Source organism: Miniopterus schreibersii (assembly GCF_964146895.1).
Source record: "Miniopterus schreibersii genome assembly, chromosome: 4".
In the NCBI taxonomy this organism is placed as follows: domain Eukaryota; kingdom Metazoa; phylum Chordata; class Mammalia; order Chiroptera; family Miniopteridae; genus Miniopterus; species Miniopterus schreibersii.
Window position 1 is genome coordinate 41,550,418 of NC_138105.1, and position 27,135 is coordinate 41,577,552.

Here is a 27,135-nt window from a genome sequence, read left to right on the forward strand (position 1 = left end):
AGGCTGAGACTATGCAGGGGAATGTGAATTTTGATAGGGAAACTGCGGGTATTTCGACTGGGGAGCAGGAAACCAGAGTGTAGGTCTGCAGTGTTTTATTGGGTCAGTCTTTCAGGTTAGGTTGACAGAACAGTTTTTCATAGGGCAGCGGATTTCTGGAGTCACTCTCACGGTCCTGGAAACCAACATCAGCCCCCACTGATATTTGGGCTTGTGAGGGGATGGGAGCAGGAAGAACTCCCACCCAGAGGCTCCATAATGCAGCAGAGCTCTGGATGGATTTGGATCCCACTAAGGATTCCTGAGAATAACTCCTGGTGGGTAGGCTAGGTAATTCATTTTTTAATTTTTTTAGTTTAAATGCATTTTATTTTTAGACAACCTAAAAACATGTTTTTTCTTAAAAATGCCTGTGTTCCAAATAAATTAAGATCAAAATAAATGAAGAGCCCATGATGCCATCAGTCCCTCTTGTCCCAGTTCTGGTGTGCGGATGAAAAGCAGCAGCTAGCTATGGTGACGGGCGATACACCCAAATTGCCAAACTGGCTAACATTTTTCCACTTCCAACCATCCTTAAAGAAAATCCTTATGGGATCACACCATCCTCACTGTGGTCCAGCAGAGCAACTGTGACAAGTGGATTCACGCTGTCACCAATACAGAACCGGTAGGTTTTGAAATGAGCAAGGACATGCTTGATTTGGTCTGCAGCCCTGTCATGAAAGGCTTCACTCTTTCTCGGCTCTGTTCTTCAAGTTTCCCTTTGATTGATTTCATGTAATCCTTGATGTATTTCTTGTAGGCTTCTTTTGTGAAGCTGGTTTCCTATAAATGATGGTTCCTGACATTATCAACACCAGGGATGACTGTGCTTTCGGTACCTTCGCCCTTGCCCTCGGGGCATCCAGTGGAGGCATTTCCACTAATAAGTGAGTCATCAATGTCACCCTCTGTCCTACTGACTATTTTCCCCTCTACCTCTAGGCACAGCCTGTCTGCGATCTCCAGGATCTTGCAGATACCGGAGAAGACCTCATCATGGCTAATGAGTTCCCAGTAGATGATGATGATGGCGGCTGGAAGGAGACAACAGAGGCAACTGGCTTAGCAGGAGCCCAGGCTCCAGTGAGTGAGGTGCAGCTGAGCAGCGCTTGTGGGGAGGGGGTAGCAGGTGGGAAAAAAAGCTAAGTAACTTTACCTCGTGGTAATGCAACTAATGAAACTGCTCATGTCACCCAGACTATAGCACGTCTTTTTGGACCTCTCACTTGTCATATTATGGTGGGATTCTATCATAATTCCCTATTTTCTATCAAAATGTGATTGAGGTTTTCTTAGCATTATGGAACTTATGTAAGTATATCATGACATTAGCTCTTGAGCTCATATATTTTTTCCCTACTCCTGAAATATATTCTATTAAATATGGTTAAGACCATGGTTTACTTTACTAAGAAAAAGAAAAAAACTACACTTCAGACTTTGCCAGTGGGATATGTCAACATTGTGTGTGTGCGTTCCCATGTTTGTGTTCATATATTTAAACTTGCTATCATTTTTACTGATAGCAAAAACATGGGTGCATTTAGCTTTGCACTTAATATATAGACTTGAGATGCCAACACACAGGCTGCCAGTGAGAAATAAACCAACAAAGCATTGGGCTTCTGTTGTGGGTACCCTAGACAGAAGTTGGCAGCTGTTTCAGTGTATAATGATTGTAGGGCAGAAAATGCAGTGAAGTGGATCATTGTTGTTAGGGGAAGAAACACTTAAGTGGACTCCTCCGTTACATTAAGTATGGTGTGAATAGACTCCATTGTCCTGGTGGGTAGTATCACTCTGAAAACATTTTTCTTGTTCTGGGAATAGTCACTTAAGTGACTTGCTGAGTCATTTAAGTGTGGGGTGAGCTGGCCATTACTCTGGGAGAAGAGTGTAACCAGAACTTTGATGTTTTAAGTGTCTAAAATGTTGTGAGGACATCACTGCAGAAAAGGTGGGAACTTCTTGGCTAAGCACTCCAAGGGCCATGTTGCATTGTGAGAAGTGACTCTGAACATGAACTGAAAGAGTTTGATCACTAAGAGATCTTTGGGAATGGGAATTTTAGGTCATGAGGGTCCTGAAATGGGACAAGATGCTGGGGGATAGCCTTTCCCCATGAAGAATGGTTGTGGAAGGCCTTGACTTTGGACCAGTAGAAGCAGCAGGTGTAGAGGATAGTGCCTTCTCCAGAGAGCTCTAGCACTGCCCTGAAGTTGGCTTTTAGGGTGTGGGCATTTCTTCATCATCTTGGTGTTGTCTCAGAGGACTCAACACAAATATTCTGAGACACCGCTCACACCAGATCTCTCAGCCTTCAGCACACTGCCTGTCTGGAACCAGAGTTATGAAACCTCAGCTCTACGAAGCAATAGAGAAGTAAAAGGACTCCAAGCAGACAGGTCCTGGCCAGTTTGATTGAAAGTCTCTCTCCCGTGAGTAACACTGACCCACAGGGCCAAGACCTTCAGGCCCCTTGGCAACCACAAGAATAAAATACTTTCCCTTTTGGCTGTGACTCTTCAAGATGAGCTTTCATCCAGCAGTCTACGCCCCTGTGCTAGACCTGAGTGTTACCTCAACTTGACCCTCCTCCTCAAGTCACGCCTGTGCACTGTGGGCCTGTGAATGCTTCATGAAGAGGAAAACTGGATCTCTGGACTTGCAATTATTGTTATGAGAAAGCTCAGGGATGATATGCAGAATATACAAAGACAAGTTCATGGTACTCTCTACTGGGCTGAGGCTCACCCCAATTCTGTATAAGGAGCAGAAGTAACATGCAGGAAAAGGTCATGGTGCTATGCTATTAAATGGAAAGAGCAAGAGACTAAAACATGCTGAGACACACACATGCACAAACAGTAGTTTATGTGTATATATATATGTACTACTTCTGGTTACATAAATCTTAGGAAAGTAGGCAGTAAATACCCAAATGAAATTAAGATTGAAATAAAGAAAAGGCCAAAGGAAGGAGACCCAGAGCAAAGTAAACAGCTAGAAGTTTAAGCTCATATAGGAAATCTATGTCAATGGCAGAGACACTTTCTCACTGGCCAAGCCTTCAGGGTTTCCCTGAGTCATACTTGGCGTTGTCCTTAGAAGAGGTCAGTTTAAGTTAAGGTAATGGAAAGTCTATGACCTTTTCTTAACTTTAGAGAATCAACCTCTAGTCAGAAAATGGTGATTCCTTTCTCTCTGATTCATTACCTCGAGGTCTCTGGTTTCCTGGAATTCTTTTAAAAATTCCAATTCTTTCAGAATAACTGTTAAACACCACAATTTTGGATAATATGTTTCTCTTTCAGAGCATGGAATTAACTCTCTCAGTATTAAAATGATGCTGTTTGTCTTTTGGTGTCCCCTGGCTCAAATATTGGTAACTCGGGTTATTTCAGAATTGCATAAAATGTAGTAATAAATTACATAAAATATAATTATTTTAGTTTATATATTATTCTTTTTCTTGTTACAAAGTTCTATTATTATTGTTGTTGTCATTATTATAGCTGCCATTCATTCAATAACTATTTATTAAATACCAAATGCTGGACACGCTCTAGGAGTTAACCACTGATTGTGTTTTTATTTTTTATTGTTTAATTTATTGGGGTGACATTGGTTAATAAAATTACATAGGTTTCAGGAGTACAATTCTATAACACGTCATGTGTATACTGTATTGTGTGTTCACCACCCCAAGTCAAGTCTCCTTCCATCACCACTTATCCCCCTCATACCCTCTTCCACCACCCACACCCCCCTTTCCCTCTGGTAATCACCGTACTGTTGTCTTCTGTGTCTGTGAGGTTGTTTTGTTTTCTTTGCTTAATCCCTTCACCTTTTTCACCCAGCCCCCAATCTCCCTCCCTTCTGACAGGTGTCAGTCTTGAACAAGGTGTTTTAAAGATAATCTAATTTTCACAATATGGAAAAGTGAGGATTATCCTTCCCATTTTACAGAAGGAAAAAAACTAAAGATCAGAGAGCTTAAGTAACTTGTTTAAGTCTAACAGCTAATAAAAGGCAAGATACTGTCCAATTATCTGTTTGCATAGCACTTTCTGTTAAGACCAGAACAAATCTTGAAAACTTTCCTTCTTTTTTTCTGTTAATCTATCAAATTTTTTTAATTGTTACTCCATGGAAATTGGAGTAATTGTTACTGCTGGTCAATATCAAACTTCCTTCTATTTATACTGTACTGATACCAAAGTACTTCACCATCTTTCTTACTCTAGGAAAGTTTCGGGGAAAGCAAACCCAAACTTTGGTGAGAGAACATGTCATAGAGAACTGGGAAGGGTTGATCAAGGGCGTCTGGGAAACTAAGAAGTTTTGGAATTGAAACTTCAAAGAGAATTTATTGCTAGAATATCAGCTAGTTCTATCACCAAGTGCCATTCCAGAAGATAGTTTAAAGTCAAATATAATTTTAAGTATGCTATTTAAAGTAACCTTCATTTAGTGCAATAATCAAGACCTTACTATAATGAGGTGAATGTACACAGCTCCTTGTAACTCATTGGTATGGTGGAAAGATAGGCAAGATGCTGTTTTTGTTTCGTGTTGTTTTCAAAGATTGGAAACCTAGAACTCAGAAATATACCTACAAATGGGTTGAATTTTTTGCGGAGGCAGGAAAAATACTTGGTTGCCCAGAGGGTCATAACTGTAGAATGTCAGGATATGCGGAGTATCAGAATATGCCATCCCCAAACATGCCACTTTGCCATAAAGATCATTTTGAGCTGAAGGCGACTGAGAAGAAGCAGATAGAAGAGAAGTTCTCTGCCTTCTCCTTTTTTGCCTTTACAGGACATGAATTTGTAAAGGTATCTCTGTACTTTCTCTCTACCAGGAAAGATAGAAGTCAGCCATCGGAGATAACTCCAGGCCCTTATCAGCCCAGAGATAGCACCAGAGGAATGTACAAAACAAACCGTACTAGGGCAAAAGTAGGTTTACAGTTGTGAGTATGCAAAACATAGTGTTTATTCTTGTATTATTTTCCATATGAACAACTGTAAACCTACTTTTGCCCCACCCTGTATTTACCTTCCCACAATTTGCCACTCTAGAAACAAAGTCTTTTTCCTTTGCCTTGTCATTTCTCTAAAAATGTACTGTCCTTTCATTAAGATGGTCTAAGCACAAGTTGTCACCACCCCCTGGAGTTACTCATCGCTAAGTGTTCCATGCCTACGCAGGGGTGCGCATGTTAATAAACTGCTGTTTGTTTTTCTCATAGTAACCTGCCTTCTATCCATCTCATTTACACGGCCCCAGGCAGTTAACCGATGAGGCAGAGGGGAAAATGTTTCCTTTCCCAGGGCTATGAATGTCATGTGGCATGTGTGTGAAAGTAGAGAAAGGCATTGGCCTCATTTTAGGGCTGAATTTTTGTTTATAAGACTTGAATCTGACTCTTTTGGGGAAGTTAGTGCTTTGAAGTAAAAGTGGCTTCAATAAATTATTGATAGCTGCTAGGTCGGGAAGGATATTCTTCCAGAGCACTTGAGTATCAGCACTTGATTTATCCAGAGCACTTCCATACTCAAGATGGATATCTCAGCAGGACATCCACATATTAACTTAAAATATTCCTCATGATATTCATGTTCACGCCAAGCAAAAATATGAGAAAGGCTTTCTTGCCCTGTGATATTTATGGGATGTAAGACCCCCATTTATTTTGGATTCCACCTTCCAATCAAGTTATGTTTGGGTTGTTTTTTTATATATCTGACACAGACATTGTATTTCCCACTATTATCCTAATTTGTGATTATATAGATCTAAGAGTTCTAAATCAAACAATACTAGTTAGTGACATTCAGGGTAGTTTGGCTGGGAACCAGATAAACTCATGGTGGGTGACCTCACACAAACCTGACAAGAGCTGTGTGTTCCTTAATGTTGGCATTGCCAGCATTCCTCACAGGATCTGTTATATAGCAGCCATTCACCAATGCTGTTGAACACTAAGATATTGATAGCAGCAGTGGTATGGGCGCCTTCCTTCCCTTAGAGGGCTCGCTTGCCAACACCTGCACATTCGACCCTTGCAGGCAAACACGGACCTCATCTGTGGGGCTATCCTGAGAGCTCTCCTGGCTGCTGTGGGCACATCTGGACACGCTTAGCAAAACCTACATTCTCCTCCATAGATTCTGCTCAAGTTTTCTCCCTTTCTCCCTCTTCACCCTTTTATTTATTGAAAATTTGAAAACTTGTTTGGATACTTGTGCCCCAGGCCCAATAAGATTCTTTCCTGTATGAAAGAGTTGGACTTCACTCTGGAGTTTTATCTGGCTGCTGTAAGGGGGAGGGCCATTCAGCTTCGACCCATGGCTATAGGAGTCATCTCACCTCATTGTCTCAGAAATTCCCTTTCTGTGGGGAGTCCGACTGAATTCTTCACCACCGTCTTTGAGGATTAAGTCAGGGGAAGGCGGAGACAGTCAGACGTCTATTTTTTGTCTTTCTGCCAAAGATAAGTCATTGAATCCTTCTTGATGCATAATTGACTCACTGCTCACCATAGAGCCAAGTAAGGAGTGTTGCCATTTATTCCCAAGGGCCATTCCCCTTTGATACAAAGCCTCCGCTTTGGGGACAGCTTTTTACCTTCCTCAGTTCTTTGTTTCAGTGTCGTCTACTCAGTGAGATCCTGCTAGAACACAGTGTTTAATGTCATTACCTCCCCTCCCAGGAATCCCTGACCCCCTTTTCTACTTTTGCCTCTCTCATAGCACTCATCATCATCTGATCTGCTATATAAAACGTAATTTACCTTTTTTATTGTTTCTCTTTCCATGAGGCAATATAAATTCCATGAAGGCAGAGATTCAGGGTTCCTTTCCCCACCTTGTAGTCAAAGTGGCTAAAAGTGTCTGGTTCAGCACTATTTGTGGAAGGAAGGGAGGAAGGGAGAAAGGAAAGGGAGGGAGAAAAAGAGCTCTGGAAGGGGAGTTCAGGGCAGGGAGCTGAGAGTCTCAGAGAAGCCCTAATGGAAAAGAGGATTGATCTTGGTCTTCTCTGAAGGTTTTGAGTCTGTGTTTAAGAGAGATGTTAATAGACTAGACATGTGGATTATAATCTAGAAGTTTCTAGGATAAACACACCTTAGAAACAGCTGCAGAAACTTCTTTTATACATAACTGCCCCAACACACAATTAAATCTTTGCATGATATCTATTTGTGTGTCTGTGTCCTTTCATAGGTGTTCCTTCATGGAAAGGTAAGGAACGTGATGCATATCTATACACAGAACATGATGTTGGTGAGGTCATGAGTGCAGCTTCAATCCTCAGATAGACCAGTTATGCTGATCTTGTCTAATTGCCCAGAGTGTATTCCTAAGTCCAGCTGTTGCTTCAAAAATGCTTCTGATTGACCGTCAGCACAATGGTGACAGGGCAGGTGTGTGAGTACGGGAATGCAGGTGGATGGGTACAAATCCTTTGCTGCTCCGGGAAAACCAGCTCAAAATTCCTGACCCACTGCTGTTGGGTCAAGAGATCAGTAGATCTTTACTCCCAAAGATTAGCACATAATGCCAGCTTTCTCTCCAGATTGATAAACGCAACCAGTTTTTCAAAACAGCTGGCCGAATGCAGGAGTAAATCCAGAATAAATGACAAACATCTTTCAGATAACGACAAACTCGGATTAGCGGATCTTTTGTTCTAAGCAGATCTTTTTCTTGAGAAGCAGATAGGCAAGCTTATGAAAGTAATATGCTGTTGAGGTAGCACCTCTGCCTTGGGCCCTGTGGGCTAAAAGCTTACAACCTTGGGACACCCAGGGTTTCTTTTTATTTATTGATATTATTTAATTAGTTCATAAACTTTTTTTGATAATTTACTATTTGTAAGATACAGAACTAGCCTTGTAAGATGCCAAAAGTGAATCAGAGACAGATATTGCCTTTAAAGAACTTAGGCACCTATAGGAGAAATAAGACAATAATGTCAACATCCTGGTGTTTTGCTATATTTTACTATATGATCAAAAGCAATAAGAATTATAAGTGATTCTGTCTTTGCTTTCTCACTCAACATGCACAAATAGGCTGCTAGTTCTTTGAACAAAGAACAACTGGGAGCATGCCCTTGCAAACTATTTCATTTCCCCAGTCAAGTCCAAACACCTCTATGCAACACCCTCAAAAGTCTAAAATTGTGCAGCAGTTGTGCTGCAGTGAAAGCTGTGAGGCTCACAAAAGTCACCAAAGAAGCTGGAATGAGGCATCGCAAGGGGGAATTTCAGCACTTACTCTCAATCTGAGTTTTCTCAGTTAAAGGTAAAGTTTAACATACCTGATGTGAAGAACAGAAGTTGGTTTGGCTCAGTGGGTGGAGCGCTGACCTGTGGATTGAAGGGTCCCAGGTTCGATTCCCTGGCCTAAGGGCACGTACCTCAGTTGCAGGCTCAATCCCCAGCCCCAGTCGGGCAAGTGAGTAAGGCAACCAATCGATGTGTCTCTTTCTCTCTCCTTTCTACTCTTTCTGAAAAGCAATGGAAAAAATGTCCTCGGTGAGGATTAAAATAAATAAGTAAATAACAGAAATGGCTAGCTAGACTGGAATCACCTGGGTCTCTTGTAGAATTTTTATCAGATTATCAGTTGGGAAAGCCAATAGTAGGAGAGGTAAAAGGTGGGGTTGATTTTATTTTTATGAAATTACTCTGCATCTTGGCCAGGTAGCTCAGTTGGTTGGACCATCTTCCTGTTTACCAAAAGGTGGTGGATTTGATTCCTGGTCAGGGCACATATCTAGGCTTTGGGTTCCATCCCTGCTCTGGGCACATACAGGAGGCAACCAATTGATGTTTCTCTCTCACATTGATGTTTCTCTATCTCTCAAAATGAATAAAAACATATCCTGGGTGAAGATTAAATTAAAAAAAAAAACACCAAGAAGTTACTCTGGTACAAAGGGACATAGCTAAAGAGATAAAAACAGATTCTCCGTTGGTGTTCTCGTGATGGCATATGCAAGCATCATGGAGGTGTCTACCTATCCCCCTTACTTTAGACCAATGCTTCCTCCTGAAGTGTGGCATTGGGTGTTACAACTGCTTCTGAGCACTTATTGGTGGTTTGAGAAATGGCGAGTGGCAAAGATTCTATGAGTCAGGACAGTGTCCATTCTGGTAGCTCTGGAACCAACACACACACACCACACACACACACACATACACACACAGAGTTCTTCAAGGTCTATAAAATTCATCTGCAGCCCCAGGCCCCCCTGAACCTGGTAGCCCTGGTTGCAGAGCCCCTGGAAGGCAAAAGCCTGAAGCTTCCAGCTTAAGCAGTCATTGGGGAGCATCTGGAAGGGCTTCGGCAAGTGTAGCCACTTGTCTCTTATACTTTTCCATTTGGCTTTCACCTTCAGCCCTCTGGACCTTCTCCTGGCATGTGTTTTTCTGGGTCCAGATGGTCAGGGTATAGAGACAGTTGTTTCCCTCAGCTCTCCTAGAAAGCAAACTCCCTTGCCATCATAACCCTCAACATTCGCTCTTGATGTTTTCCCTGTAGCTTAATACGGTAGGAGCTTTTTGACATTGTTGTAATGTCTTTTGTTTAAATACTTACTGCTTGGCCTTTTTAATTTTTATTTATTTATTTTTATACTCACCCAAGGATATTTTTTCCATTGCTTTTCAGAGAGAGTGGAAGGGAGGGAGAGAGAGAGAGAGAGAGAGAGAAACATCGATGTGAGAGAGACACATCGATTGGTTGCCTCCCGCACCGCACATGGGCCAGGGGTCGAGCCTGCAACCGAGGTACATGCCCTTGGCTGGAACTGAACCCAGAACGCTTCAGTCCACGGGCCAATGCTCTTCCCACTGAGCCAAACCAGCCAGGGCAGCTTGGCCTTTCAAGTGACCTAAAATTCCTGTTCAAAAAAATTGATATTAGTGTCTTAAAAGAGACTCATAAAGTGACCATGAATGTGACTGGGAAAAATAATTACGGACAGACGCTTTGCAGATGAGTCAGCTTTGCAGGCGTCAGTGTTTAGATTTTTTTGAAGATAATCTTTGCTTTCGTATGTATATGTATGTGTATATGTATATGTAAACCTTCCCAAATCTTTTCAACCCAAGGCACACACATCTAAATGTTTTCGAGTTCTTAAAACTTGTTCAGTTCAACAGAATGTATTTTCACCAACTGGGGATACCCTAGCTGGTTTGGCTCAGTGGTTAGAGTGTCAGCCCATGGACTGAAGGGTCCCGGGTTCAATTCCAGCCAAGGGCATGTATCTCAGTTGCAGGCTCGGTTTCCAGCCCGTGTGCGGTGCAGGAGGCAACCAGTCGATGTGTCTCTCTTATACTGATGTTTCTTGCTCTATTTCTCTCTCCCTTCTACTCTCTCTGAAAAGCAATAGAAAAAATATCCTTGGATGAGTATAAAAAACCAAAACAACTGGGGATACGACAAAGGACTAAGACGTATTCATTTCTGTCACTCATCTTGGAATTCATGCCTGGCCCTCCTATGTTCATTAAATACCACTTCATGTGCCTGCTCCTGTGGCTTCCCTCTGCTAAGAATACCCTTCCTGCCCCATGCACCTGCTCAACCTCCCCCCCTGCTCTGAAGTGCCCTGCAGGCAAGAAACAGCCTTCCTGCCCTTCCCCAGTGGTTGGCAATATAGCCCTGCATCCTATGCAAAAGGCTGGCACAAGTGCATTGATTGCCATGGGCGTCTTGTACACTAAGGAAAGCCCATTGTGAAAACCACATACCACAGAGGCACACCACTCAATCCCCTTCCGGAACTATGGTCTTACTGGGCCAAGGCCATTTTCCTCTGCTCTAAGAAAAAAGGGACGTATTATTGTAATTCCCCACCAGCGTAAGCCCAAGCTACATAAGAGGTATTCAATAAAAGTATACATTGACTGCCACAAGGTCATCATTAGTCATTAACTTAGCTACTTTTGGGTGTTGGTATTTTATCTTATGCCTATTCTGGTCAAGACCCTGGTTAGGAATGGAGAGCCAAGTTCATTTGGCTGTAAAGCTGGGTAAGTAAAGATATGATCTTTGCTAAGACATGACATTCCTAAGAAAAACATTAATGCATATTATGAACAGTACCCACCCCCGTATCTCTGGTTTTTGTACCCTTGGTCAACCAGGTCCAAAAAGTATTAAATAGAAAATTCCAGAAATAAATAACTCACAAGTTTTAAATTGCATGCCATTCTGAATAGAGTGAAAAAAATCTCATACTGTCCCACCACATTCTGCCCAGGACGTGAATCATCCCTTCGTCCGGCATCTCCATGCTGTACACCCCTCGTCGTTAGCCACTTAGTAACATCTCAGCTACCAGGTGACTGTCCTGGGACTGCAGTGCTTGTGTTTAAGTAACCCTTATTTTACTTAACAATGCCACATTCTCATGACTTTTATTACAGCATATGATTATGATCGTTCTATTTTATTATTAGTTATTGTTAATTTCTTACTGTGCCTAATTTATACATTAAACTTTATCATAGGTGTAGGGAAAAACAGTGTATATAGAGTTCGGTACTATCTGCAGTTTCAGGCATCCACTGGAGGTCTTGGTATCCCCTACAGATAAGGGGAGACTACAATGCAAATACTAATTTTTTTTATTGTGGTAAAAACATAAAATTTACCATCTTAACCATTTCTAAGTGCACAGTTTAATGGTAATAACTATACTCACATTGTTGTGCAACCAATGTCCAGAACTTTTTCATCTTGCAAAACTGAAACTCTGTACGTATTAAATAACAGCTCCCCATTTCCCCCTCCTTCCAGCTTCTGGCAACCACCATTCTACTTTCTGTTTCTATGAATTTGACTACTCTATCTAGATGCCTCATATAGTAGAATCATAGTATTTGTCTTTTTGTTGCTGGCTTATTTCACTTAGCATAGTGTCCTCAGGGTTCATCCATGTCGTAGTATGTGTCGGAATTTCCTTCCTTTTTAAGGCTGAACAATGTTCCATTGTCTGTAGATACCCCTTGTTTATCCATTCCTCTGTCAATGGACACTTGGGTTGTTTCACCTCTTAGCTATTATAATTAGTGCTGCAAACATTGCTTCGAGATCCTGATTTTTCAGAAGTGAAATTGCTGAATCCTATGATAATTCTATTTTTTATTTTTTGAGGAACCACTATACTGATTTCCATAACGGCTGCATTATTTTACATGCTTACCAATGTTTCACAAGAGTTCCAGTTTCTCCACATCCTCATCAGCACTTGATATGTTCTGCACTTTTTTTTTAATAGTAGCCATTCCAATGGGTATAAGATGATATGTCATTGTGGTTTTGATTTGCATTTCCCTTATGATTAATGATGTTGAATATCTTTTCAGATACTTGTTGGCCATTTGTATGTCACCTTTGGAGAAATGTCTTTTCAAGCTTTTAGCCCATTTTAAAAATTGGATTATTTGTTTTTGTGTTGTTGAGTTTCAGGAGCTCTTTATATATTCTGGATATTAACCCCTTATCAGATATATAATTTACAAATATTTTCTTTATGTCAAGTAATACATTTTAATACAATTATAATAAGGGACTATCAAGGTCTAGGATTTTTTGTGACAACATGGATGGATCTTGAGAATATCATGCTAAGTGAAATAAGTCAGACAGAAAAAGTCAAGAACAATATGATTTCACTCATATGTGGGATATGAAACTGGAAACAACAAATGAGTAAACAAGACAAACAAATAAGAACTCATACACACAGACAATAATATGCTGGTTACGAGAAAGGGAAGGGGTAGGGGAGGTAGTAAAGGGTAAAGGGGGTCAAATATATGGTGATGGAAGGAGATTTGACTTTGGGTGGTAAATACACAATATACAGATGTATTATTATTATTATTTTAATATGTTTTTTATTGATTTCAGAGAGAGGAAAGAAGAGGAAGAGAGAGAGAAACATCAATGATGAGAGTCATTGATCGGCTGCCTCCTGCATGCCCCCTACTGGGGATCGAGTCTGCAACCCGGGCATGTGCCCTGACTGGGAATCGAACCATGACCTCCTGGTTCCTAGGTTGATGCTCAACCACTGAGCCGGACCAGTCTGGCTGGATGATGTATTATTTTTAAAAAAGGTCTAGGATTTTAAATTTCCTGAATATTATTAGAAACAGATTTATTTCTTATACAAACAAGTCTGTTTCTGAATTTCCTAAAAACTATGTAACGACGAGATTAGGAGACCAGTTGTCAGGGTTTGGAAATTTTCAACATATGTAAAACAGTACAGTTATCTTCATAAAGAGCATGGTTTTGCCTGATAAGAGAGAAATGGTATATAAAAGACATAAAAACAAGCAGGTGCAGATCCGGAGCCAGGCGGGCACCTAAAATAATGAAGGGAATGCAGAACCAACCATATAAATGCTGTTATGTAAAAATGAGAGTTCTAGTCTGGAAACCTAAGGCAAGAGGAGGGGACCCTAATGAACTTGCACAAAAGCATGAAGAATACAGAGAACAGCAGCAATAAAATACACTGATTCAAGATATAAGTGGTTCAAGTAATTCATGCTTATAGATCACAATAAAGTAATGTTAGAGTACAGTCCTATTAAGACTGATGGAAGAGCCCGGCCGGGCGTGGCTCAGTGGTTGAGCGTCGACCTGGGATCCAGGCGATCCGGGTTTGATTCCCGGTCAGGGCACATGCCCGGGTTGTGGGCTCGATCAATGACTCTCTCATCATTGATGTTTCTATCTCTCCCTCTTCCTCTCCTTCCCTCTCTCTGAAATCAATAAAGATATATTTTAAAAAAAGACTGATGGAAGAGCACTAGGCTTCTGGGTGACTGCTTTGTGGCTCTAAAGGAATTAATGACAGCAAAATATTATAGAAAGAAGAAACTGCAAAATTATTATTTTTAAAAAATCTGAGCTCATAAAACAAAACTTCATTTAAAAATCAAAACCCAAGAGCATGGGGAACTGGACTCCTTCTTGACTCTCAATTGCCAGGCCCAGCACATGCCTACTCGCAAATAATTCTGCCCAGAGTATGCTGTGCTTCCAGCTGGAGAGTCAGTCTGGAGCCTCAGGTGACCCTGGCTGTACAGCAGGAAGATGGAAAGCTTGGGATATTCTAACCCTGTTTGCCACTACCTAAGTCAAAGGCAAGTGCCAGAGCAAATAGAGACATCAGCTATTGATTTTGGAGACTTCTCCCAGAAAACAGACTGGGCCAAAAGCAGCTTAGCATTCTGGATATGAAAGAGGAAGGCAGCAACCTGTCAGAGGACTGCTGACGGTCCAGCCAGCCAGCCAGCTGGAGTCAGGGAGACCTGAGAAGAGAGGCTTCCAAACTGGCAGAACCAGGCCCAGCACACCTGGTGGACAGTGAACTGAATTATGCACAGACTCTAAGGCACAAGAAGAAACTGACTTAGATTTCTATTCATCTTTGCACTAATAAAAAAACCAGCTTCAGCAAATACAAAGGAATATCTTCAACAGGCTGTGCTGTGTGGCAGAATCAAGGAAGGAGAGGCCACCTAACTTTCCACGGCGAAGTATTCCTAGAAGCACATATGAAAACAGATCATTATATGGCAGACTGTACTTTCCTGTAAGGGATGAGATTGTAATTTGGGGTTGACTTTCTGATTCAGGGTGTGATCAGCAACAAATTATAAGGCAAAGCTCCATGTATAAACTTTAATACTTTCAAAATAATAAGTGTGCTTCAAGTTCCTATAAAATGCACTTTACATATTTATTATATAGACACCCAATGAACTATAAACTATCTATGAAGTGCATAAAAAATGCTGCTCTATTTCAAATCTGTTTATTTAAATAAAATGTGCTGCTCTAATGTAGATAGCAATTGCCTGCATTTGTTGAGCACTTACTAAATGCCACCACATGCTTTACCCACCTTACGTTGTTTAATCCTGTGAGGAAACTGAGGTTTAAAATGGCAACATCACTTGTTCAAATACAATTATTTAATAAGCAACTGAACAAGGATTTAAACCCAAGGCATCTAATTCTAGAGCTGGTGTTCTGAAGAGAAAGGTCACGTGCTCAGGATGGGAGAGATGAAAATTGGAGAAAACTTAGGTTTTGATGATGTTGTGCGGTCACTGCATTAACCAATCTGGAGAATATTCCCAACGTCTGTACTTCTTGTTAGGTGAGATAATTCAGTTCTTTATTGGTTAAGCCATTTTGAGCTGTATTTTCTGTTATTTTCAGTCATAGCTACCTGATATCCTCTATAAGAATTAATTCCGGCTCCAAAATATGGAGTTAGTGCTTTCCTTGGCACAGTTTCAGGCCAGAGCCACCAGGCATTCAGTAACTTAGAACATACAGTGAGTAATACAGCCTCACAAGTACTTTTCAGAATATGAGGAAAAGAAATGCTGTTCTCGTCAGGACAGCACCTCCCCCCAACATTTACTTTCCATTATTTTCTGACCATCCTGGTAACTCAGAGTTTGGGTAAAGGGAAGGAAGGAAAGGAAGCATAAAAGCTTGGCCTCCTTGTATTCCCCTGCTCACTCTGTACCTACCGCTTAAGCTCCCTTCTCCTCTAACTGCTAAATCTTACTTCCTTTTCAAGGTATTTCAAGTCACATCTTGTTCTAGAAACTTGAGAGCCCTGTTCATTTCACTTTGATCTGTAATTCCTCTGGAGTCATAGTAACACATTTGCTAACCACCTGGAGACATCTCTTGGGTTATAGATTCCATCTTGCGTTTTCTCTTGTTTACTTCTTGACGTCTCCTTCTACATTCTAAACTTCCCTGAGATCAGAGACTCCACCGCGCTCTTCAGAGATCCCTATGGTGCCTACCTGCCTGTGGCAGATATAAGCAGCTGTCCATGTATAACTAGGTCTTGATATACTGATTTAAAAGATAAGTGAAAATATGGGGAGCAGAAGAAGAGAGGAGGAAAACCTAGGAATGCGTGTGATCTTGATTTGGCCTATTTTAGAATTTACAGAGTAAGGGTGTGAGTGCAGTGTGCTTTGGATGGCTTAGGGTTCCTAAGGAAAGCATGGGATTTTCTCCAACATTCCTGCACCTGGGTATCAGAGAGGGAGGATGGCGGAAGCTGAATCGATTCACAGATGTAGAGTTGCTGGGCTTGGAGACTGAGCCCAGGTTCTCCAGTTTCCTGCAGGCCCCTGTACTCTGAGTCATGGCCTGCTTCACGCGAATGTGTTTCCAGCCTAGCCCTTGTAAGCACTGTGCCTCCAACTCCTGCTCCTCAGGATACTGTAGTTTTTGTCAAGAAATTTTAAAGCAGGTTCCAAATGGTGAATTCCCTTAATAGAACCCAAGGTCATTTCCAGGGACAGTAGCCTCTGCTGGCACTTCCTCTAGCCCTAGAAAAGTGCCATTTATCCTACAGGCCCCCGCCAAATACTGGACTGCTCCCTAGAGTATTATAAATTTATCTTCAAGGTTGTTGCTGTAAATTCCATGTTTGCAGTCATTTTTCCCTGCAGAAAGTCTAGAAGGGGGAATGTCTCAGTAGAAATGTGTTTAGTGCATCAGGGGACTCCTTTCTAAAATTTTTCCTTTAGGACCCAAGTTTTCAGCTTAAACCATCAGATATATAGGATGCAGGAAGACACAATTCAACCAGATGTCTTAGTATCATTTTCTTATATACAAAGAAAAAACTGATGGGAAATTATTTAATTAAAACATGGATCACAGCTCTTTCTGGACAATTGCCAATAGTGATGCATGTCAAACACCACCCACCCCCCAATTTTCTTTTTTGTACTCTCATTTTTCCTAATCTTTATCTTCTTTCTCCTTTCTCACTTTGTAGTTTCTTTCAACTCCTTTAAAGAAGACTTTCTCCCCTCCCTCCTTTTGCCCTTCATTTTATCAGCAGTATTACTCCCACTGATGAGCCTAACATTGGAGAGTCATCTGAACAAGTAACACTCCCCTTGTTTTCGTTTTCTACCTCAGCCAGGCACTGGCTCTCCCTTTAGAAACCATGGTTTATAAGAGCATATACTATACTTTTTTTTTTTTTTAATATATCTTTATTGATTTCAGTGAGAGGAAGGGAGAGGGAGTGAGAGAGATAGAAATATCAATGATGAGAGTTGTCATTGATCACCTGCCTCCTGCACGCCCCTGACTGGGGATCAAACCGTGATCTCCTGGATCCTAAGTCGATGCTCAACCGCTGAGCCACACCTGGCCGGCCAAGAGCATATACATTTTCTGATATTTCTTCAGAATATTGTGTCAGGACAATGCTTCCATTATCTTTCTTTACAAGCCCTCAAGTTCTCCCAAATGACTTCACTGGTGAATGAACCTTTGGGCCTCCCTGTCTCCCTGTTTATGGCATGAGTTGTGGCTGTACTCTAGCTCACAACTAAGAACAGGCTGAACCTTTTTGTCCCACAACTTTGGTTTAATTACTGTACAAACAGAAACAACAGACTAAATGGGACCAAGGCTGATTCCCGAAGGAATGGGATCCCATCACTACTCATGTCTACCGCTGCCTGATCGGGATCCTGGTTGGCCCTCCTCCCAGGCTAAAAGAAATGATTATTCCTTTGAATGGTGTCCATGGAAACTCATAAATAAACCGAACATTACATCTGAATTAAAAAACAGCCATCATTTTCAAAAGTAACAGTTGCTGCTTCCCGTCAGCAGCGACTCTCGGATATTAGCAGGCACTGGAGCCATCTGGGGGTGCTTGGCACGACGCGAATTCCTGTGCCCCACCCAGGACAACTGAAGGAGGCTTGGGAAGTGATTCTCGGCAGCCCCCGGGAGTTCAAGGTCGGCCAGGCTCATTCCCGGGCTTCACCTGAGGAAGTTCCACGGAAGCCAGCAGGGAGGTCCCAGGCGCGGCTCCCAGCTGAGCACAATGCTGCTAACTCCATTGTCCTGCGTCTTCTCTTCCTCCCAGCTTTCTCTTGCCCCAATCAAACCAACCTTTATTCTCCCTCGAAATAAAGTACGACTGACTGAACCACTTTCTTTCTTCTGCTGAAACCCAAGGAGAGCCAGGCTTATTTGTTCACTTTGACCACTGTCCTGCACCTGCCTCGTCAGGGACCAGGTCAGTTATAACTTTGTCAATCTTCTGGCCCTGGCTCCAGTTTAGCCTGTGTGCACAGATCACCCACACGGGGCACTCAGTTTATTCTTTTGAATATACCGACAGATACATTCCTACATATACATATATAAGCACATATAATATACATATATGTGTATATAAAACTGCCTGAAAAGGTGACCCTCCTTTTTCTTGGCAGACCTAGGACCATCATGCAGTTCATGTGTCATTTCAGCCCTTAACCTCCTGACCTCTTTGTGGTGTAGCCTGGTGGCCTCCCTCGGACCTCAGGATGTCACTCCTGCTCCCCTCTCTCCTCCTTCCCACCCATGCAGACTGGAGACGGGTAGAGATGGGGGAGGAGAAGGGAACTAAGGAACAAATGGAAAATAGCTGGGACAACTGTTATTTGTGCCTAACAGGGATGGAGCGACAGAGGAGCTCAACAGAAGAGCACATAACTGGACCCTCAGATACCAAGGGCAGACTGCCCCCACTCAGCCAAGGGCTAGCTTGTACACCGAGGAGCTATTCTGCTTAAAGGAATTGAGGCAGAAGGCTGGCCAGAATGCTAAGCAAGACTTTCAAGGCTTAAAATTAAACATAATTTTGTATTGAGTTTTATTTCTTGAAAGAGGAGTTGCTTTACCTAATTTTAATGTGTTTTTTTTAATTGTTTGTTTAAGGACAGTCATTTTTTTAATCATGATCTTGAAAGCAGCATTTAATTCCACTACTTCTATAGAATCAAAACCTACTCTCTCTTTCATTGTGTATCACTCACTGTCTCTCAAAGGGCAAGGAGCAGGACTTTAAAGAGCAGAGATTTCACAACATTTAATGCTGCTGTAAAGTAGTGTTAAAACTGCCAAATACTGCATAAAAAACAACAGCAGATTTCTATCTTCTTCCCACATCTCACACTCATCGGGATTGTGTGCCTGTGAGCAGAAGTGGAGGGGCAGGGGGGCAGGGTGGCGGTGAGGGAAAGTTGAAGGGCCAGAGCTGTGAGGCTATAAACGCACAATGAATGCAACAAGCCAACACTGGGAGAGCCACAGAATTCCAGGTTGAGGGGCAGATCTCGGAATGCTTGAGGTTTCTGTTTAGACATGCCTCTTTCCTCCTCTCCCTCCCTCCCCTCAATCCTAGCCAGCAATTAGATCCTTCAAACCATTTACAGTTAGGAAAGCTCAAGAAATTCCACTAGTTCCTGGCTTGGAGCAGGTTAGAAAAAGCAGAAAATAGAGAAAAAAGAAGAATCTTACAGAAGGTAGAGCTCTAGACCTGTCAAATAAAATCAAGAAATGTGGAATAATGACCCTTAGCTCTTACACAGAGCTTTTCATCTTCAAAGGGCACAGTAAACATGAACTAATTAAGTTTCACTGCAGTGCTGTGAAGATATGTAAATATTATCATCTTTATTTTATGACTGGAGGAACCAAGACTGAGGCAAAGGCACCAGCCACGAAGGCCAACAAGGAGATTTGGAAGATGGTCTCCATGGGCTTTGCTGGGTGTGGTTGGTCTGGCCTTGCCTGCAGCTTTTTGCTTGGTCACCTGGACATTACTCTTAGCTTAACATTGTTAGGATTTTACAGTTTAACAGTACTGGCAGGCTCTGAAGTATATGTGCTCACCACGTGGCAAAAGCAGTACTTTGCATCATATGAAGGGACAGGCGTGGGAGTGAGACAGGGGCCTGGGCTAGAACCCCAGCTCTCCCATCTGCTCTGGGACCTTGGCTAAGATTGTTTCCTCATCAGTCACATGGTGAGCCATCACAACTTCCTTTCCCTCCTAGCCACTAAAACTGGGACTTGCCTTCCATATTTTAGCCACTCCCCAAAGTTTTTCAGGTCCCCACCTTCTCCATTCCCCTTCTTTGCTGACCCTGGAGCCTATTAATTGGAAGAGAGAGAGCAGAGATTAGACACTGGTTCCCAAACCTGGCTGTGTGCCAGAATTAGGGAGTTTCTTAAACACACCAAGGCCCGGGCCCCATCCTGGAGACGCTGATCCAGTAGAGCCCTGGAATTGTTTGTTTTTTAACATGCAGGTAATTCTGATGCAGCCCAGAAGATTAGCAGTAACCAAGTCTCTCTCAGCACCCTCAGCTCCAGGGCTAAGGAACCCCTAAGAAAGTTTCCCGCACTGCACTGCCCCCCATCTGCTCACTCCTACCCCTACTCACTCCTTCAGACACCGCTCATGCCATTACTAGTTGATGCAAGTTGGGGATCTTTTTTTCTTCTGAAGTGTAAACGGTCACATCTGAGTTAGTCTGGTCGTCTCTGATGCCTGAGTTCTTTCTGCCACAGCATTTAGTGTTTAACTGTACAGATAAAATGGACATTTGTGTGCTAGCCTGGGACCCCACCACCGCTTATAACATCTCGATGGCATGTGAATTCTCTGTTTCAAACATCTGATTTACAAATAATCCTTTGGAATATAAATCCACTCACCATGGCAGTAACTCTCAAAAGTACAAAAGCAGGGTCATTGCAACTTTGGGGTTGCCATTTGGGATTTTGATACCTTCTTACTTTATTAAGATTGATTTGTTTAGCTAGTCTTTAGCCAGTTGTGTTTCTTTATTGATGACAATGTATGCAAGCATCTTAGCTGAGTTCAACAACCCTATAGCGAAGCCCACCATTTGCCAGCTACTTAGGAAGACGAGCAGGAGGTAGTCCTCCCTGAAGGAAGTCCCCATCTCCCAGCTCCAGTTCCATTCACTTTTGCCAGTGAAGAGCTTCTTTCCCCTCTCAGTCTCTCCCTCTTAGTCACAAAGACATCTTGGCTCCCGCCTCTTTTTTGCTGACATGCTTGCTGCTTTGGTGGTACATTACTTTCAAATCCCTCTAAACCAGAGGTCAGCCCGTCCAAACCAATGCTCCTCATTTCTACTCCCTATTCTCTTGGAACATTGGAAAGTGGAGGGAAGCGGGGTGATGTTAACAGTCTTGAAGGGTAGAGAACAGGGGCATTACTTTTGCAAAACGAAGGAGGTATCTGTGTCCTGGGGAAAGGACTTGTATGCCCTTGAAAATCAACCTTGACTTCTTTATTTGTTCATATTATTTTGTTTTTTTTAATTTAGCAAATGATTTTTGAGCATGTGTTAATATGCTGGGCACCAGGACAAGCACCAGGGAAGCAAAAACCAATGAGACAGCGCCTCAGGATACTCCAGCCTAGAGAAGAGAGAAACCGCAAACTAAAACATGATGATATAAGTATACTGAAAAAGTGTCTGTGCATTGGGAACACAGACCACGGAACAATTAGGGGAAGGGAACAAAGAATGCTAAGTGAAACAAGCCAGTCATGAAAGAATGAATATTGCATGATCCTACTAATATGAGGTGCCTAGAAGAGTCTAATTCAGCTCAGTTTCCACAAGTTATATGATCTTAGGTAAGAGACACACTTTCTCCTCAGTTTTCGTTCCTCTTATATAAAGGTAATAATAACTTTCTATATGATGTAAGGCTTAAATGTATGTGAAAACTTTCTATAAATTCCAAATTTTATGAAATGTAAACTATTGTCTTCTACCTCAATAAATTTTGGAAGTGAGCAATTTTACAGGCAAAGGAAGCAAGGCTTCAGAGAAGGCTGTGAGGGCAGAGCTTGGACTAGAACTCGGGGCGCCTCTGTCCATTTTAGCCCAGCCTGCGGCCTGACTTTGTCTGTTACTCTGGGTTCTTAGGAAAGCAAAATGAAGTGAAACTGTCCCCAAGCAGAGTAATGGCACCACCTCACTTACTGGTCCTTCTGCAAGTTCTTCTCAGGTTGGCAGTGCCAGGAATGTAATGATAGAAAATTGAGAAGACAAACAAACTTTTAATGGGAACACTTGGAAACAACTGTCCTCTTGTCTTCCTGGATCTTTTTTTATTCCATAAATTACATCTTTTACCCATTCTTGTTGACCCACCTCAGTTCACTCAATTTCTCATCCTGAAGAATGTTCTTCCTGTCTTGGCTCCTAAAGATCAAGGCCTCCTTTGGGGAAAGAGGTTAAGCCTTGTGAGTGCTGAGGTTGGTGGGGGCAGGGGTAAGTGGGATCTCTGTCACCTGTCACTCTGCGGCTGGAACAGCCTCCAAGGGGCTGAGAGACTTAGGCGCAGCTTCGCACCTGCCTGACCTCCCGATTCCCGAGGCAGTGTGAGCCACATCATGTTTAACGTGCCAACGCCAGGAGCAGCTTTGAATTTCTAAGGAGTGGGGGACGGGTACACACGGCACAGCTGTATGTGTGTGACGCCCTTCTCATGAGCAGCTGCAAAAAGGAGCTGCTAAAAATCTTACAGAGCAAGAGTCACTTTTTAAAAAAGTCTTTTCAAACAAACCCTGGGTTCATTTTGTGGAATCTCTGACTGGACCCACACTGGAGATTTAAGTCCATTTTCCTAATGCCGAGTCTGCCCGGCTGACGGCCCCAGCCAGTCTGCTTAGAGACCTTGGAGATTGAAGGCCCAGCCAGGGGAGCCAGCCAAACCGCTGGAAGCCCTGCCACAAATGGAGCCGGAGGTGGGATTATTGCTGCTGGAATTTTCTCTTTCTGAACGACTGAAATGCTGTAGGGGTAAGAAGTCCTGGAGAAAAGACAGGTCACCCCTAACCTATGTGACCACTAAAGTGTAATCACCATTTTCATCATACTGGTGGCGAATTGTCATTGGAGATAGGAGTAGTGGTGATATACTAGACACTTACCAGTTGACGCTGCCAACCAAAAAATAAACAATCGACAACTAGGTTGCTCTTTCATTGAAATGTCAGCAGCTCTTGATGTTTATTTTTGTTTGTGGTATGTGTGGCATGGACATGTGGAGCTCAGGAGGAAAACATGGCATTTCACTTGCATTCCCACCGGCCTAATAAATACTCTGTGCTGTATTAGATGCAACCGGAACAATGCTGGACAAACCAAGAGTTAAAGAGTTAAAGAGTGCAGTTTCTCCTTCCTTTAGCATCTCTGATGCAGACACCTCGCCTAAGAAAAATCTGAATAAAAAATATTTCAGAAGGCTGTTTACATGGACGGGTAGACAGGTATGTGGTAAGTCGAGTTTAGAAATTTATTTTATCACTGTAGTTACTGAAGGAATGACATGCTAAATCCTGTCCATTCTTCCCTAGCCTTGCTTCAGTTTCCATTTCACCTCATTAATTTTATAAACTCACTTTGAATCTGTTTTAATTTTGTTTAATTAATAAAATTGAGTTGGTGGCTTACATAGAACATTCACTAACATTGACCACATGTTTTGTCCTATATGAATATAAAAAATACAATGTATCAAAATTTGTGAGGTGCAGAGAAGACAATAATTAGAGGGAAATTTATAGCACCCAATGCTTATATAGAAAAAGACATCTAAAATCAATAACCTAAGCTTCCATTTTAAGAAACTAGAGAAAGAAGAGCAAATTAAGCCTAAAGCAAGCAGAAGAAAAATAATAAAAATTAAAGCAGAAATCAATGAAATTAAAAACAGGAAATCAATAGACAAATAAAAAAGCTGGTTCTTTGAAAAGATTAATAAAATCAATAAGCTTCTAGCCAGCCTCAGGAAAACAAGGGAGAGGACACAATTTACTAATATCAGAAATGAAAGGGGCCATCACAACCGATCCCATGGACATTAAAATGAAAATTAAGGAATATTATTAATAACCCTCTGCTCAGAAATTTGATCACTTAGATGAAATGTACTAATTCTTTAAAAGATACCAACTATCATAATCAACACAAGGAGAAATAGATCATCTGAACAGGCCTTTGAACTAGTCAGGATTCTTCAGAAAAACAGAACAAATATGATGTGTGTATGTATAATTTACATATGTGTGATTTATTATAAGGCATTGTCATAGATAATTATGGAAAATGGAAAGTCCAAGATCTGCAGGGTGGGCCAGCAGGCTGCAGACCCAGGAGAATTAAGGCTACAGTTCTAGTCCTGGGCTGTCTGCTGTAGAATCAGGAAGTGCCAATGTTGCAGATGAGGTCTGAAGGCATTCAGCTGCAGAATTTTCTCTTGCTCTGGGGAGGCCAGTCTTTTTGTTATATTCAGTCCTTCAACCTGATTGAATAAGTCCCACCCACATTATGGAAGGCAATCTGCTTTACTCAAAATCCACAGATTTAAATGGTAATCTCATCCAGAAACATGAGAATAATGTTTGACCAAATATCTGAGCACCCCCATGGCCCAGCCAAATTGACACACAAAATTAAACATCACAGTCTAAATGCTGAAGAAATTGAAACAATAACTAATAACACTGAAAAAAAAAAAAAAAGAAAGAAAGCACCAACCCCAGATAGTTTTGCTAGTGAATTCTACCAAACATTTAAGGAAGAAATAATGCCAATTCTCTACAGTCATTTCCAGAAAATAGAAATGAAAGGAATACTTCCTAACTCAGCCTATGGAGCCAGCATTATCCTGATACCAAACCAGATAAAGACATCCCAAGAAGCAAAACTATATTTCTCATGAACATAGATGCAAAAAATCCTCAATAAAATATTAGTAAATCATATCCAACAATCTATAAAAGGAGTTATACATCACAAACGATTGGGATTTATGCCAGGTATACAAGGCTGGCTCAATATTTTAAAAAATCAATTAATTAAACTAATCTCATGAATAGGCCAAAGAAGAAAAATCATATGCTCCTGACAATATCCAACATCCATTCAAAATAAAAAATCTCAGCAAACTGAAAATAGAGGGGACTTCCTCAACTTGATAAAGAATATCTACAAAAAAAACCCAAAAACTATTATCATACTTAATGATGAGAAACAGATGATTTTACCCTAAGCTTAGATCAGGATAAGGATGTCCTCTCTCCTATTCAGCATCATACTGGAAGTTCTCTATAATGCATTAAGATAAGAAGAGGAAGTAAAAGGAATATAGATTGGGAAAGGGGAAGTCAAACATTTTGCTTGCAGATGACATGATTGTCTATGTAGAAAATCCCAAAGAAACGACAAAACAACAACAACAACAACAAAACTGGAGCTAATAAATAATTACATCAAGTTTGCAGGATACCAGGTCAACGTACAAAAGTCAATTGCTTTCCTATATGCCAGCAACAAAATTCAAAACAAATTTGAACTTAAAATGAGAAATACATTACCATTTACATTAGCACCCCAAAAATGAAGTACTCAGATATAAACCTAACAACAAAATATCTCTAGAAACTATATGAGGAAAACTACAAAGCTCTTATGAAAAAATTAAAGATCTAAATAAATGGAGAGATATTCCATGTTCATGGATAGGGAGACTCAATATATTGTCAAGATATCAGTTCTTCCCAACTTGATCTATAGATTCAGTGCAATCCCAATAGAAATGGCAGCAAGTATTTTGTGGATATTGACAAACTGATTCTAAAGTTTATATAGCAAACACAATATAAGAAAAGAAGAATAAAGTCAAGAACTGACATACTATCCAACTTTAAGACTTACTCTAAAGCTACAGTAATCAAGGAAACATGGTAAGGGCAAAAGAATGGACATAATATAGAACCCAGAAACACACACACACACAAATATAGTTAACTGATCTTTGGCAAAGGAGTAAAGACAATTCAATGGAGAAAGGATAGTTTTTTTTGACAAATAGTGATGAAACAACTGAACATTCCTATTAAAATAAATCTACATAGAGAACTTACACCTTTCACAAAAATTAATTCAAATGGATCATAGACATAAATGTAAATCACAAAACTAGAATATATATATATAAAATTTATACTGCCTGCTCTCTACAGTCCTACAGGCTTCCCACGTGAGCCAAAGAACAGACACAGTGAATCTGTCATTTTGTCAATTCCTCAAGAGGGCTTTCTTATCTCCCTTTAAGTGAAGTTTTTTAACATCAACTATGAGCCCAAAGAATGTCAGAGGATAAGGGAAAGCTTATGCTCTCTGAACAGAAGATAGGTAGACTCATTCCCCCGAATCAAAAGAGAAGAAATAATTAGGTTATTATCACATACCTTTATGCAGTCTCTGCATTTATTACAGTGAGGCCTGGAAGAGTTAAATCTTCCTTTCATATCTTAGAAAACCCACCTAACTGGTGTTATTCTTTCATAAACAAACTGAAGATCAGAAACCAAAATATGTGAAGCGCTCTGATTTCGCAAAAGGAAGATATTAAATTAGCACACTGGAGTACTAAGATTTTGTTTTCTTTCTCCAAGAAATTGGATTGATCTTGCTCTGTCTCTAAGTTTCAGATTTGTTAGTCTTGACCACAGGATAGGCACCCAAAGACATATTCGTTGCTATTTTTTCTTAAATGTGCCCCAAAGATCTAAAGAAAGGCTGGAGCTTCTACAGTCTTTTGAGTTTGCTTGATTGTGGGTGAGTTGAAATTGCAGCCCTAGGATCCAGTCCAGGACCTGAAAAAAATTAGGGCAAATAAAAAATAATTTAGGCAGCAACTGAGATGATTCATTTTGCTGCCTTTGACCATAGTCTGAGTCACACCGTCAGTGAGCATAAATGCTTTGTATCTTTAATGTGGGCTGGATTGGTGGGGATCCTATAGACTAGTGAATTATTCATAGGACTTTGGGTTATTTTAATATATCAGCAAACTTTATCTTATTCTGAAGCAATAAAATGTTAGTTAAAACTTCACAATTCTATTCTAAAGGTTTGTCAAAGGCCTTTCCAACACTTTAAAAATATTCTGCACCCTGAATATTCTTAAATGCAATTCTCACTGCTAGCTTTATACATATAAGGACAAGAAAGCGAAAAGATTTGGCCAGGGTCAAAGAGAGAATGCGTCGGCACTGAAATTGAAGTCCTGGATCCACATCCGGGTGTCACGTTACCAAACAGGGGGAGATAAAGATGGATACTCTATCCAGGCTGAGCTAGAAGGT

At 41.2% G+C, this 27,135-nt stretch overlaps 1 pseudogene across 1 annotated transcript in view; it reads right to left on the minus strand.

Annotated features, from left to right (window-relative positions):
• Positions 1-549: 549 nt before the first annotated feature.
• LOC308556235 (translationally-controlled tumor protein pseudogene) overlaps positions 550-27,135 on the minus strand; it is a 50,113-nt pseudogene continuing 23,527 nt past the window's right edge. Inside the window, exon 2 of the transcript in view lies at positions 550-1,079. The product of the transcript in view is annotated as a translationally-controlled tumor protein pseudogene (transcript). The remainder of the gene's footprint in view (positions 1,080-27,135) is intronic.